This window comes from Oreochromis niloticus, unplaced genomic scaffold (genome assembly GCF_001858045.2).
Source record: "Oreochromis niloticus isolate F11D_XX unplaced genomic scaffold, O_niloticus_UMD_NMBU tig00007550_pilon, whole genome shotgun sequence".
Classification (NCBI taxonomy): domain Eukaryota; kingdom Metazoa; phylum Chordata; class Actinopteri; order Cichliformes; family Cichlidae; genus Oreochromis; species Oreochromis niloticus.
The window spans coordinates 14390-23817 of record NW_020328640.1 but is presented as its reverse complement, the minus strand read 5'-3'; the positions used below and the strand labels follow the sequence as shown (position 1 = coordinate 23817).

The 9428-nt window shown below is 43.1% G+C and overlaps 1 long non-coding RNA gene across 1 annotated transcript; it reads right to left on the bottom strand.

Annotated features, from left to right (window-relative positions):
* Positions 1–5912: 5912 nt before the first annotated feature.
* LOC109197899 (uncharacterized) lies at positions 5913–8717 on the bottom strand. The gene is made up of 3 exons (XR_002058917.2): positions 8658–8717; positions 8010–8126; positions 5913–5968 (listed from the first exon to the last, which is right to left on the bottom strand). It is a non-coding gene; the product is annotated as an uncharacterized LOC109197899 (long non-coding RNA).
* Positions 8718–9428: the final 711 nt, after the last annotated feature.

Sequence of the window (9428 nt, the reverse complement as noted above, 5' to 3'; positions counted from 1 at the left end):
TATTCCAATGCTCTCTGCCAGTTCTTTCTGTTTGCAGTAATTCAGCAGGAATTGGCGAATGCTGAGGTCTTCCTGGTCACTGGAGCTTTGATTGGAGCTGGCAGACTTACTGGTCCTGCTACAAGTGGAAGGAAACCACCTCGCTAAAGGAAAAACAAGACAACAATATGAACATAGGTTTGGTTACAATAAAATAAGTCAGTTGATCAAAATCAGTGTGACACAGACAATGATGTTTTTGGAAAGAGCCCATTAGTGACATTTAATTTATACATTTTTACTGTGAGGGCTTGTAAAACTTCTGTATGAATATTAATTCTACAACAGAAAACCACTCAGCATTTAAACCATCACGATGTATTAAATGTTTCCAAAGATGCTGATAATTTGATAACAAGCAAAGTTATATATCCTGAAATGTACTCATTGATAGAAACTTTGAAAGGCACTGCAGAAAACAAAGTTAAGCAACACAGAAAATGTGGTAGCGAATGCCTTGAGTCACATTTTCTTCCTTATACGTGAGACTCAAGCTGACATCACTGTTGAAATCTTACCCAGTGCCTTCATGAGCGCGTGCAGCACGGAGCAGAAAAGAGCAGCTGTGCGCTCGTAGCTGAGATCCAGATCCTGAACCATGTCCCCGACCAGCAGGCTGCAGTCAGAGTGAGTCAACAGAACTGTCAACACCCGTGGAGCCTGGCCAACAAGACAGGATTACAATGAAATACAGTACAAGCTCAGGCAGCACAGGCTTAAGCAGACAAAGAAGGAAATGGGGTAAATCCTCCAGCAGTCATTTCTGTCTCCATTTTGGGCTAAAAACAAAAACACGTCATAACTACCTGTGGATGCTGGCTGAGCTCTGAAGGTTGAGTGATATGTCATTAAGCAGGTAGTCAGAGTTCTCATTGATCAGTTCCTTGAGGGAAGCGTATCCACAGGCCTTGCTGATGTCCTACATGGAGCTCAGCGTCACCTGGCTGACCAGCAGCGTCTCCTCACCAGCTTTCTCCAGCACAGCATACAGCGAGGCCATCAACAAGGGACGGAAATTGCAGCCCAGCGCCTGAGCACAGCAGGCGATGCCCTCGAGTTGGATGCACAGCTGACAGATGTTGCTGTTGAGCTAATGGATCGTGGATGCAGATGTTGATGATGAAGGAATCACTTGGAGAGAGCTTGTATTTGAGTTGCTGGCATCACTGTTGCATATGGAGGGGAGTCTGGATGGACTGAGCAGCTACGCAAAGAGACAAAACACGTGCTAATGCACTGCTTTCTAACCACTTTACACATGCACTGCAGCTCGGAAGTTTTCAAGATATTGTCCATGCACGTGAGAACGCAAATGTCTGACACACTTAGATCAGACATTAAACAGCCTTTAGCCTTCCTGCTCCTGAGTGAAAGCCTGTATTATATCTCACTGAGCTCATGTGGGGTAGCACAGATTAGCCTTTCTCAAAGTCAAGAGTGGGGGCCAATTTAGGATCTTCACTCAAATTTAAAATACAAGGGAAACCGATGTATTCCTTACATAAACAAAAACCACACAAGCGCTTATAAAATGCTCATCCTACCCAGTCATACGCAAAGTGTTAAAATCAACGTGTGATCCACCTGCCACTAAGAGATATTATTTCTCTTTGGTAGATGGAAAAAATGTAATCAAACTCACTGGCATTCAGTAGCTACAACAGCACATTTGTTATAATATGATGAATCAAGCATTTAGATATTAAATAGTATGAGGGAGACAGGATCAAATACAGTGGGGCAAAAAAGTATTTAGTCAGCCAATTGTGCAAGTTCTCCCACTTAAAAAGATGAGAGAGGCCTGTAATTTTCATCATAGTATACCTCTAACTTGTCTGAGTTTAAAGAATTGATTTGCAAATTATGGTGGAAAATAAGTATTTGGTCACCTGGTGTTAAAACACCAGGTAGGTCCCATCATGGTTGTCACAGATATTTGCTCTTGGGCTTCCCTTAGCCCTGCTCGTCCGCCATTGCCGCGTTTGAGTTTTGGACGAAATGCATTCTGGATATTTAGCTGTACCAAGTCCACACAAGTCACCACCGATGCATGCTCGATAAAACGGGCGGCGCGAGAACACATCCGGGACTTTTTCGCATTCTCGGCTTGATGCTTACCCACAAAGTGCTAGAGAGACAGAAAAAAGACAGAAAAGAAACAAAAACACAACGCCAAAGAATGTCATTTGCACACTAGCATGGAGAATAACGTAGACACAGTGCACCCAGTAATTTTTGAACTTACAACCAAGTTCAAGAGCAGTACTGGTATTGTACCGTACTGGCTGCTGTCTCATTGTTCAGAGAGCCTATCATTATGCAGAGAAAGGAATCTGTGTCTCTGGACCGAAATGACTGTACGTGTAGTGCTGTAGAAACAATACTGCCCACAAACCTTGATGTTTCTATATGTGGAAACCTTCAAGTATGCATATCCTCCTGTAAGGGTAAAGTAATGGACATTGCACTTTTTGCATGTAAGCCTGTCGGTCTTAACTGGAAGTTGCACTTGAGCTGTCTTGGCATCTTTCCCTTGTTTGACTCACCAGTTTTGCCCTGAGCTGAACCGCTGCCTCCTTCTCTGTTGTGGTACTCAGCGGTGACCAAGATGCTGTAACATGCAGATGTGATGACTACGACCCACTCACAGTGTGATCCTGGCTATCAGCTCCAGTCAATGCTGTGTAGGACACGTGATACTGGAGGACATGAGCATTGGGAGGTACCCAACTGATCACCATGCTGACGGCAGTCTCATCAGAAAGCGTGAGGCTGGTTGGGCCTCCACCAGAGCCTGCAGCAACATCATAGAAGAGATAAAGTACTACAGCTAACGACACTTAACACTCACTTTCTTCCTTTATAGGAGGAAATTATTTGGCAGCAGAGCAAAGTGGTTTTTTTAGAAAATAAATGTAAAGTATAACAGAGAATTGATACTTTGATTTGATACTTTAACCTCACTACATTATTTCATAGCTTAGAGTTCTAGTTACTCAAAGATGAGAATTTAGATGTGAAATTTAACCTTTAAGTGACTAGTACTTTGAGAACTGCCATCAATTACACAATGAAGTTCATTGACGTACAGGTTATTGTATTAGTAATGCTATATTGTACATAGAGACACAATATGACAGAATATGACTGCTGCTAATGTGACTTAGGTAAATGGTTTCAGGCTCTCCCCTCCTGAGTTTGAGAAATGTTCAGGATCAGAAAATGTGTGACTCACAGGTGCTGTAGCATACGGCCACAGCTTCACTCTGAGCTCCATCTCCATAGAGTGCAGACAGTGATATCTGATGCTCCTTAAGACACAGGACAACAGTTTATTGAGACATTGTATTTTTTACTTCATAATATGTACTCCAACAGTCCAATAGTTCTTCCCCACCTGTCTCAGGTCGCCTCCACTTAGTGAGGTAAGAAACATCATCATCAGCTGCAGCTTCCCAGCGCACCGTGATGTCACTGTCTGAGAAATTAGTTACCCTAAGGTCAGAAGGAGGAGGCACCTTCACTAGAAGAAAAGAATAATGTGTATGGGAATTTTTAAAAATGAGAAAGCTACATTTTGACATCTTTCATATTATTATTATTAATAACATTTACAGTACTGTGCAAAAGTCGTGAGCCACACGCTGAAGTATTTCTTTGGACATTATCTGGTTTTTCCACTCCTTTTAGTCCAGTTCTTGTACCTGACCATTTTCTGAGTAATGTTTTTTGTTTGTTTGTTTTTGTTTGTGTAAACACTTGGCACTGACCATTGTTGGAGAATTAAAAAGCACCTAAGTCAAGAATGTGTGTGCACATAACAGAAAACTTGGGAAAGAACCAATTTTAAATCTTTAAGCACTTTGTTACTAGCGGCCTGTCACAAAAACACTTTTGTATAGTGTTTGTTTTTGTTTTTTTTTTTAAATCTTGTGAATAAAATGTATACAAATGTGTGTGATTAATCACAATGTGTTAGTGTGTAATCACCCTGAGACATGCATGCCTGTCTGCTAGCGTCAGATCTAAAGCCATTCTGATTTGGAGATGCAGGCTGCAGATTCTGTCCAGATTATCCCAGCTCTCGTCACTAAGCATCCAGTCTTCACTTATCAAATGTGTAAAATTCAAGGCTGGTCCTTAAAAGCTCCCAACAAGGCAAAAACTGTGAATCTAACCAAAAGTGTATTTCCTGTTTCTCCCACATATTGGATTCCACAGTTCCTACAAGTGATCAAATATACACAGTTTTTAGATCTTGGAGTCCCTTTGCACAGTGATAGAAAAACATTACCATTGGAATAACTGCCCACCCACTTGTGCTGCTGGAAAAATTGCCCTGATCTCTGCGCTTAGGCTCAGAGAGAGGTGAGATTTTAGCCTTTACAAGGAGATCACCCAGGTTTTGTTCCTCCTGAAGGCTGCAATTGCCTTGTGATCCTGAAGCATATGTGTGTCCTGAGTGAACCTTTGAAAGTTGCTCTTGATAACTCTGACCAATTTGCAGGTGGAGGAGAATATGTGATCACCACTGGGATGAGGGGAGAAACATCAATTGGCTTGGTCTGCAAGAATGAATTGAAACATTTTCTTAAAAAGGACCAACAGTACCCCTAGTGGAGAGAGCTGAGAATAAAATCTTGACTGCTTCCCCCAAATCACTCTGTTGAGTGCAGATCCTGTGAAATCTCAGTAATTGGGATTTAATTATCCCTGCAAATGTGTGTTTTGGGTGAAAACTTGTTCTGAACAGTAAGGCATGTGTATCTGTAGGTTTGAAAAAGACTTTAACATCTAATTTGTGTGATTCGGGAAATTTGGGCCCTTAAATGTAGTTGTGTCTAAAAAATCAATTGAGGATTTATTAATGGTGGATTTCAGTTTGATGGAAGCATTATGGTCATTAAGAGTCCTCAAAAACACCTCAAAGTCTCGCTCAGGATGTTGCCAAATCCCCCAGGTATCATCCAAGAATCGATAATAATATAATGGCTTTTTAACACATTTCTCCAATGCAGAGGTCTCCCACTCTGCCATGAAGATGTTGGCATAGGCTGGGGCAAAGTTTCCCCCATTGCCGTACCCTTAATCTGTAAATAGAATTCCCCGTTGAACTCAAAATCATTCCTCATGAGGTTTATTTCCAATAATTGTAACAGTTCTTTATCTGGTCTTCTCTTATCTGGATATTTTGAAAGATTCTCCTTATGGAGTTGATTCCCTCTCTAATGTCTATATTTGTATAGAGGCTGTCAATATCAATGGAAAATAAAAAAGCATCAACGGGACTTCTATTTGTTTCACTTTCTCTACACTGTGGGCGTAAAAGTCCACTGCTGAAGGAGCTGCTCAGTGCTCGTACAGTCTCATGCAGGGGGTGGGAGGTGTTGTCCATGATGGATGTTAGCTTAGACAACATCCTCTCCTCCCCAACCTGCTCGATGGACTTCAGCGGACAGTCCAGGACAGAGCTGGCCCTCCTGACCAGCTTGTTGAGTTTCCCCCTGTCCCTCTCTGCCATTCCACCACTCCAGCAGACCACAGCACAGAAAATAGCAGACGCCACCACAGTGTCATAAAATGTCCTTAGGAGCATCCTGTTCACCCCAAAGGATCTCAGCCGCCGTAGCAGGTGGAGACGACTTGGACCCAGTAGAGTGGTTGAAGGAAAAGGAAAACGGGGACAGGTGAGGTGCATTTCATGTCCCCGGTGCTATGGGGGTTGCAGAGAGGTGTGACGAGCTCTGGTGGATGGGGAGGGAAGTGCTACTGAATCAAACCTGTTAAACAACTGGTTCAGTCTGTTAGCCAGAACCTGGTCTCCAGACTCTGGACCCCTCCGCTCACAGTGCTCCGTCCAGTGATGGTGTTCAGTCCTCTCCACACACCTCTGGTGTTGCTCTGCTGGAGCTGCTCCTCCACCTTCCTCCTAAAAGGAAGCATTACATTTAGAAAATAAAATACTTATTTTATATTTGTTTGTATTTTTGTAAGATAATACGCTATATACACGGAGTTTATCTGGACGTAGTGTTTTCAGTGTCATCCAAGTGACTCTAGAGGATGAAAACCTGTTGGAGTGTGTGCTAATGTCTATAGCAGGGGTGTCCAAACTACGGCCCGCGGCCCATTTTTAATTGGCCCGCAAGAAATTTATAAATAGAATAGAATATGGCCCGCACTTCAACTTTTGCTTGAGTGTATTGCACTTCTTAGTTTTAACACCAGGGAAGCTACTGTTGATCAAGGCAGTTGCTCCACCAAAAAGGACAATAAGGTAGAAAGTGAGTGCAGAAAATTTCAGACACGGTGGGAGAGTGAATATTTCTTCAAAGAATTCAAGGGGAAGTGTCTGTTTATCTGCACTGAAACTGTGGCAGTTATGAAAGAGTATAATGTACGACGTCATTATGAAACCAAACATCAGGTCTATGCATCCTACACTGGTGCTGAGCGAGAGCAGAAAGTAAAGTAAATAGTAGCTGTCCTGCAGGGTCAGCAACAGTATTTTTTGTGCTCAAAAGTCCAGGAAAAGGCTCCAATAGCAGCTATGAGGTGGCCCAACTCATCGCAAGACGTGGAGTTACAGAGGAGCTGCTCGATCTTAAGAGTCTAAAAGGCACAACAACGGGTATGGATACTTTTGAAGCTGTGTCAGACTCAACTGACAAAATGGGACTTAAATGGGACAAGCTGTGTGCAGATACAACAGACGGGGCTCCAGCTATGGCAGGTGCACACAAAGGAATGGCGTCTATGATGTGCGCTGAGGTGAAAGAGGCTGGAGGTGAGGCTGTTAAAATGCACCGTACTGTTCACCAAGAAGCCCTTTGTGCCAAGACAGTCAATCTTGGAGATGTAATGAACACTATTGTAAAAAGTGTCAACATAATTCGAGCAAGAGGACTGTAGCACAGAGAATTTCAGGCTTTCCTTTCTGAAGTGGATGCTGAATATGGGATCTACTCTACCACTCGGAGGCGCGCTGGCTAAGCCGCGGCGCCGTGCTGAAGCGTCTTTACTCCCTGAGATCAGAAATTGACCATTTTTGAAAGAGAAGGACCGACCTCTTCATGAGCTGAATGACCCTCTATGGTTGGCAGACCTTGCATTTTTAGTTGATCTTGCTGATCATTTAACCACCCTGAACAAGAGCCTACGAGGGAAAGAGCAGCTTGTACCACAACTTTATGCGCACATGAAAGCATTTTGTGTGAAGGTCAATCTCTTTAAGACACAACTGCACAACTTCAACGTTGTGCAGTTCCCCACACTGTCCAAGATCAGAACTGCTTATCCACAGGCCAACCTTTCTGCTAAAAAAGGGAAATATGTGTCTGTGATTACATGTCTCGAAACAGAATTCAGACAGCGCTTCCAGGATTTTTCTGACAGTTCTACAGGAACTTGGAAAAGGAAAAGTTTCCTCTGATGAGACGCCATGTGAAAAAAATGATCAGTCTATTTGGCTCAGATTTGCTCCATGATCAAACGACATTTGTCCGGATTTTTGGCACAAGTGGCGTCGGATCAGTACCGCAGCTGGATGGCCCGATTTACATACCCAGCGCAGCTGATACTCACCAGAAATCTACACTATTGGACAGACGAGCCAAAAGATCAGATCACCTTCTTTGAATAAAGCTGTGGTGATAATGGGGAGGAAGAAACAAACACCAGCACGAGCTGGTCTTTGCCAACAGCTATCTCTGCCAGAACAGAGACCAAAGAAAATACACTGACACCTCTGATCTGCTCGAAAAGCTTAGATTCATTTTAAAAAATTAAATGAAAACATCAATATACTGGCAACTGTACAAGGTGGGGGGAAAGCCATCGTAAAAACATTCATGCTTAGACAAACATTTAAAAGCAAATGATGGTTTCATAGGTTATCACTAGGCTTTATGTAGCCTGAGGCTTGGTGTCAGAAGGTGTGGATGTACAAGAACAATGACAGAGGTACATACTGTCTCCCAGGCCTGTCACCTTGACCTTGCTAAGGTCCAGCATGGCTGCCACGCTGCCACTGAAAGGGCTCTTGGGAATGTGATCTCCACCGTAGGTCACGCAACTCCCAGGGGACCCTGTCACGGGAAAGGGAAGCGATCCACATTCTCCCATTTAATATGATGCATAACAGCCAGAAGAACGCTTCCTTGTCTTATAAGAACCCACATAATACAAAGTAACTACAAAGTAACTACAATCCACGCCCGCATGTGTGAGCATTTCTTCTCTCGCCTGTTGCACAGGTGTATATTTAACAGTGTGTGTTGGTGTGGTTGCTGATGATTTCAAAGTCATTCACAGCCTGCTGCTACTACTGCTTTGACTGGTACGCAGTTCAAATGACAGCTCAAAAGGACCTGTTTACATTCGCGTACCAACTACAACCCTGTTTATTCATGTTTATTCTTGTTTTTAAATCCTTGCCATTGTGATTTGAATTTTGATCTTGTCAATTTCGTCAAACATTTTCATAAAGTGTTATGAAGAGTTGTTCCATGTAGTATGACGGAAAACATTCAGACCGTATTATAGACCAATAAACTAAATAAACGGACTGTTTTTTGTTAGCACTCTCTGACTTTGTGAGGCAGTACAGGTATTCTTACCACTGCGGCTGAGTCCTGGTCCCTCTGCCTTGAGAAGGATCCACTTTGACCCTGAAGGATGTCATTGGAATAGCCTAAACGCAAACAGCCTTTGTCCTGATGGCAGAGGACAAAGGCTGTGTTAGCATGTTACCTTTGCAGGTAATGCTCTACAGTCATTTTTAGCCTCAAACAGCAGGTGGGTTAAATAAGTTTCCCTGTAATATCGGTTGTTTGGAATATTTCTTTGACATGAGCATATGTTTGCGCTCTTTACTCTCACACACACAGTTTTATGGAGCTTTACCTTGACCAGACTCTGAGCAGTCAACAGTGAAGTATGTTGGCTGGAAGGCTTGGAGGCCCGTATTTGCCACTCCAGGGTCAGAGACCTTCACCTTGTTTGGATGACAGCCTGCTCCGATATTCATCTGTGGGCACAAACACCAAAACTCAAGAGACTTTTCAGTGAGAAGAAAAGGCAAACCCTGCATGCAAGAGTGAAAGTGAGTGCATACTCACCCTGAATGGACTCTCAGTCTCCCCAGGAGACCATCACAGTGTGCTTCACAGGCTTACGTGGGGTGTAGGTGCAGGTGTATGTGCTGTTGCCATTATCCTTAACCTGGACATCCACAGAATTGACTTCACCATCCTGTGCAGAAGACAAGGGATTAGTTCAATCAGATTTAACACACCGTAGTTTTCGGACCATAAGGCGCACTGTTGATGAACAGGTCTGGTTTTATACATGAGGCGTACTGGATTATAAAACGCATTAAGCGAAACAAA